We start from the raw sequence: 5511 nt of genomic DNA on the forward strand, positions 1-5511 counted from the left end.
GAGCCGGGTTACCCAGAAGGAGTAACAAACTCATAACCATACTCATAAAGGAGTAACATAAACCAAAACACAGGCCAAAGAGATCAAGGAAATCAGGACCATAAAAGCGAGAGGGTTGCATGTGACCCAAATGCAGCAGCTCCCTGGGGCAGTGGTTGGTAAGGAGTAGGGAAACACAGTCCCACGACCACAAACTTGCAGTCTGTTTGTAACCCTTTGGCAATAAGCCCTGTGGAAGCCACCCCCACCTTCACTGACCCCCTTGCCAGGGCGAGTTGCCGGTGGACGAATGCCCCTTCGCCCCTTCTGTGAGCCTGTCCTCCGCTGCTCGTGCAACCCCTGGGTCTGCAGCTGCAGTTGTCCCTTTCGCATGCATCCCCGGCGTCCATGCCCAGGGTGTGTCAGCATCACAGCACCACTGGCACGTTGTCCTTGTCCAAGGGAGAGGGACCTGGTGCTCCACTACACCCTTAGGATGAGGATACAGGAACACCGTGGCAAAGCAAGGCTGTGGATCCACGCGCCTCCCAGACCTCTGCTCATTCCCACTCACGACCCGGGATGTAACACCCAGCACCCATAAAGTAAAACTCTGACAGAAGCCAGGAGATCTTCCCCATCTTGTTGAGACTTCTTGTCCACAGGCCACAGAGTCCAGGGGCTTGGGGGCAGAGATATTTGTCAAATAATAATTACAATATCATCTGCTACAAAGATGACGAGGGGACTGGAGCACCTCTCCTATGAGGAAAGGCTGAGGCAGCTGAGCTTGTTCAGCCTGGAGAAGAGAAGGCTGCGAGGGGACCTTAGAAATGCTGATAAATATCTGAAGGGTGGGTGTCAGGAGGATGGGGCCAGACTCTTTCCAGTGGTGCCCAGCGACAGGACAAGGGGCAACGGGGACAAACTGAAGCAGAGGAAGTTCCAGCTGAACAGGAGGAAGAACTTCTTCCCTCTGAGGGTGACGGAGCACTGGAACATGCTGCCCAGAGGGGCTGTGGAGTCTCCTTCTCTGGAGATATTCAAGACCCACCTGGACAAGGTCCTGTGCAGCCTGCTCTGGGTGACCCTGCTTTGGCAGAGGGGTTGGACTGGGTGATCCCCAGAGCTCCCTTCCGACCCCTGCTGTGCTGGGATTCTGTGATTCTGTGTTCTGCTTGCCTTGAACACCTGAAATGTGGGTGAATGAATCTTAACCAAGCTGACCAAAAGACAGAGCTGATGGGATAGCTGGACTGGGAGCAAGGCCATTTATCCCCTCATCCCATTTGCCATCAGGTGGTGCCTGAGATCTCCTTCTGGACAGCTTCAAAGCTATTCCAGGCTCACAGCAGAAAGCTGCCCAAGAGGGATGCTCTTGAACACGGCCCTCCCTGGGCTATGGGTGTAAAATGAACTCTCAAATCGGAACAGCTGGCTTTGCTACAAAGGGCTACAAAGCTCACAATGAGTAAAAGAATATCCCACAAAATCCTTCTTCAGACTTCCCCAAGCCTCTTCCATGGAACAATTAGTGGATGCTCTTGTTTTGAACTCCGTGACTCACTGCTGTAATTCAGCCATGGCCTGTGATCGCTCGGTCGCTCAACGCGGTGCGGGGAAAGAGGCGATTGTGAGAATTTCCTCTCTCCCTCCCGCAGCCTGCCGCTGTAGCTCTGCGGCACGATACGCCGCAGCGCGGTCTGGATGCTCGCATCCCAGATGTGCTGCCTTGCCCCTCAGGCAACGCTCCCTCACAGTATTAAACTGTGATCAGGGAGGTTTCTCAAGGAGAAACTGCATCTCACTACGTTTTACAGTGGTTCATAATCCAGCTGCAAGCGCAGTCCTTTTATCGCTGGTATTAATAGTGAAGTTGTGGCTTGGCGCTGCTAGAGTTTTGTTTCTAATTTAGTGTCTTCTTCTGTGTGTGTACATATGTGTGCGTATTTGTAAAGACTCCATTAAAGATAATAGACTCTATTAAAGCGATTACGCTGGCTGATGTCTCCCACATTCTTTTCTATTAACCATATTTAACTTTGCCAGTCAGCAGTATATTTACTGTTAGGAACTAGTGAGTGATTTTTAATCACTGGATTTGCATCACATACACATTTGTGTAACTTTCCAGGTATGTGGTTGGTACAGAAGACATTTAATGATTAAACCAAAAGTGTTTCCAGAGATTCCCAGCACCCACAGAATACATTTGGAGGCTTCTCTGTGCTTACCTTGCCTTGGTCATGCTGTGATAATTTTAGCAGCAGAACAAGGAAAAAAAGCCCTGAATAATTTGCCAGCTTTTTCACATCTAAAAGAGAATGAAGACAGAAAACTGAAAAATTCCTCCTGCTGGTACCACGCACTGGAAACCCTGCCCTGTGTCCATTAAGCAGCGCTGTATGCTTGTCAGGATGAAATGACTATTCCACTCCCTGGCTGCTGACCCCTGAGCGCTGAATTTCCGCAGAAGGGGCGATCGCAGGAGCATCCCGGCCGGAGGCAGCCACAGTGTCCGGCCCGCAGGGCTCCTTCCGATCGGGGTTTGGGGGCGAGGGCTTCCCCACGGGATGCTCAGGCTTCTCGCTTGCCTGCTTTTGAATTCCCTCTGCTCGACCTCTTCTCCCAGATCCTTTTTTTTTCCCCTGAATCTCTCTGCTAGTTCCCCTTGGTGGTTGCTTTCCCTCCTACCACTCATCTTCATTTCTTTCATTTTCTTCCCCTTTTCCTCTTTTAGCTTCTCTGTTTCTCTTGCTTTTCCCTCTTGCTTGCTGCCGAACCGTGCACACCACCTTCTCCCTTTCCGATCATTTTCCCATGGGCTGGGTCCCAGCAGCTGTGTTTGTGTGGCCGTTTGTACGGCCTGGAGTCATCTCCCATGGCTTGCGGACTCAGCTGAGGAAGGTGACCTTCATCTGCTCCCTCTGTAGTCACCGGCGAGCAACGGGAGCCTCCAGAAGGTGACTCGGTGAAGGACTTCCTGAAGACTGATCTCCTGCCATGGTCTGTCCGTAAGACAGATGAATGTCCTAACTTAGGAGCTTTGAACTGGGGGGCCACAAATCAGAGCATCGTCCCTCTGACCAGCATTAGACTTCTGCCCACACCCTGGCAGTCAGCACAAGTCGCGTCAGCAGCACAGCAGCAGACTTGCTGGCAGGGCCTTGCAACAGCTTTCCCCCATCCCAAAGTCCCATCTCCCTGCCACAGAATCACAGAATCACAGAATGTTCAGGGTTGGAAGGGACCTCTGTGGGTCATCTAGTCCAACCCTCCTGCCGAAGCAGGGTCACCCAGAGCAGGCTGCACAGGACCTTGTCCAGGCGGGTCTTGAATATCTCCAGAGAAGGAGACTCCCCAGCCTTCCTGGGCAGCCTGTTCCAGGGCTCCGACACCTCAGAGTGAAGAAGTTCTTCCTCAAAGAAGCCACAGACAAAGCGTTTGGTCCTACTTCAACAAGCCAAGTGAGCATTTTCATTCCTGTTCCTTTTTTGTTCTAAAAATAAATGTAATGTAAGGAATAAGGAAATAAAAGTGAAAAGGGAAACAAAACTTTCATTCTCACCCAGCCATCTAAAAGCAGATCTCCACACAGTTTCCACGGCTTTTGTGTCGCCGGGAGAATGTCTCCCCGGGGCTAACTTCAACATTTTGAATGCAGCCATATTTCGCCTTTTCAACAGCAAATCACAGAGGACTGCATGAACTGCAAACGCAGTCTTACCTCCGTCCAGACATTTGTTCCCAAAGAGATTTTTCCAGTTCTCTGTGACCAGACCAAGAAGATACGGGTGGCATTGTAACGACCCTCCCAGAGTTTCTCCGTAGGCATGCTCGAGCATATGCTGAGGTTGCTGGCAAGATGTTACGTGGTAAAGGTCTATTTTCTATGTAGAAATCTGGTCGTAAGATCCGCCTGTGAGATTTTGCCAGTGGCTTTCCTAGAATTTCACCTCCAGCCTGGATCACGGCTTTTCTTGCTTGCTGATTCAGGAATGAGAAAATTTGTCGAAGTCGCTTGCTCCCTCCCTTCCCTTTGAAACACTTGTGGGCACAGGAGGGACGCCCACTCTCCCCATGAAGGTCCCTTGTCCCCAGGGCAGGCTCACCGGGACGCTCTTTCCCACAGTTCACCCTTCCTCTTGGAGGGAAAACTGGGTCCCTGTCCACATGTTCTTTGGCCCAGACAGCTCTTGGGAGTATTTTTGGTTAATTTTTATTACTGACGGCAGGACATGACATAACAGAGAAATGTAATTCCTTGGCCTGCTGTCTGACCATGGTGGTTGCTGTGGTGGTGGCTGCTACAGCTCGTTCTCTGCCCCCTGACCGCCATCCTGTTTGCAGCTGACCTGGTGGCTTTGATAATCATATTTTTATTAGCCTGTTAAGTAAAATGCTGGCATTGAGCCACTGGCAAGTTGTAAAGCTGGCCAAATAATTGGAATAATAATTCACTCATATTGAATGTGGTCCATTTAAAGGTGGCACTTATTTCCTGAATGGAAATGAATCTCTTCTGAGGATTTGGTTTTGATTACTTCACTGCATGGTTTACTTCAGCCCTATAATTGTATGGCTGATACGTGAAGTAGGTTCATAAATAGAGCAATAGAGCCTTGGCTGTGCTAGGAGACAGTGCTGTGTACTAATGTAAATTATAAATGTAGAGTTAGAAAACCTAACAAGCCCAGCTGGCAAACTGCCATGTATTATCTCACAATAATTGCTTCCAGCCAGTAGACATTTTCTGTACAGCAGAAGACAGGTTATTTATATTATGTATTTAGCCTAAAACTGTAATAACATCCTCTGGCAAAGGTATTATCTGATGGTGTCTGAAATGGAACCAGCTTTCCTCTTTCCAGGCGTTAACAAATGAAAATCTTTGTGTCATCTCATGGCATTTCCTGAATTGGAGAATAAAATGAGAAGGATTTTTAATTCATATAGTTTATTTCTTAAAAAGTAAATCTGTTTTTGAACAAATAGGTTTCCCAGAATTGTTACGTGTGGTTTGTATCACCGACCAGAGAAATATTTCCTCTATGATTCTAATCAGGCAGAAACAACAGTACCTTAGCAGGACTGGCTCTTGGCTTAGCACAGTCAGAAAAATACCTGCGAACAAGCAAGGCGCCTGAAGGTCACAGAAGAGGGTATGTTTTTTCCTGTTGCCTCAGAAATGCCTGGATGCCTGCTACATTGCCCATCCGCACATTCTCAGGCAAGCACAACAGCAGTGAGGATGTGAAGTCAACAGTTAGGAAGACTAATATGGGTTTGTTTTAGAAATCTTAAGCAGAGACAAATCTTAGTGATGGGTGAGGCTCACTACTCAACACAGCTGTTCCATCTGCCGGTGACAACACAGAATGAGAAAGCAGGAGGATTGTACTCAGGACTTACGAAGATATCTCTGGTGCTTTCCAGTCCTTTGGTAACTTGGGAGGATGTCATGGATATTAAGAAATGGGTTCACCTGAGCTGCCTGCTCCCTCCTCAGTCATGGGTCTTGGCCAAGGAAGC

Source organism: Opisthocomus hoazin, chromosome 2, assembly GCF_030867145.1.
Source record: "Opisthocomus hoazin isolate bOpiHoa1 chromosome 2, bOpiHoa1.hap1, whole genome shotgun sequence".
Taxonomy (NCBI): Eukaryota; Metazoa; Chordata; class Aves; order Opisthocomiformes; family Opisthocomidae; genus Opisthocomus; species Opisthocomus hoazin.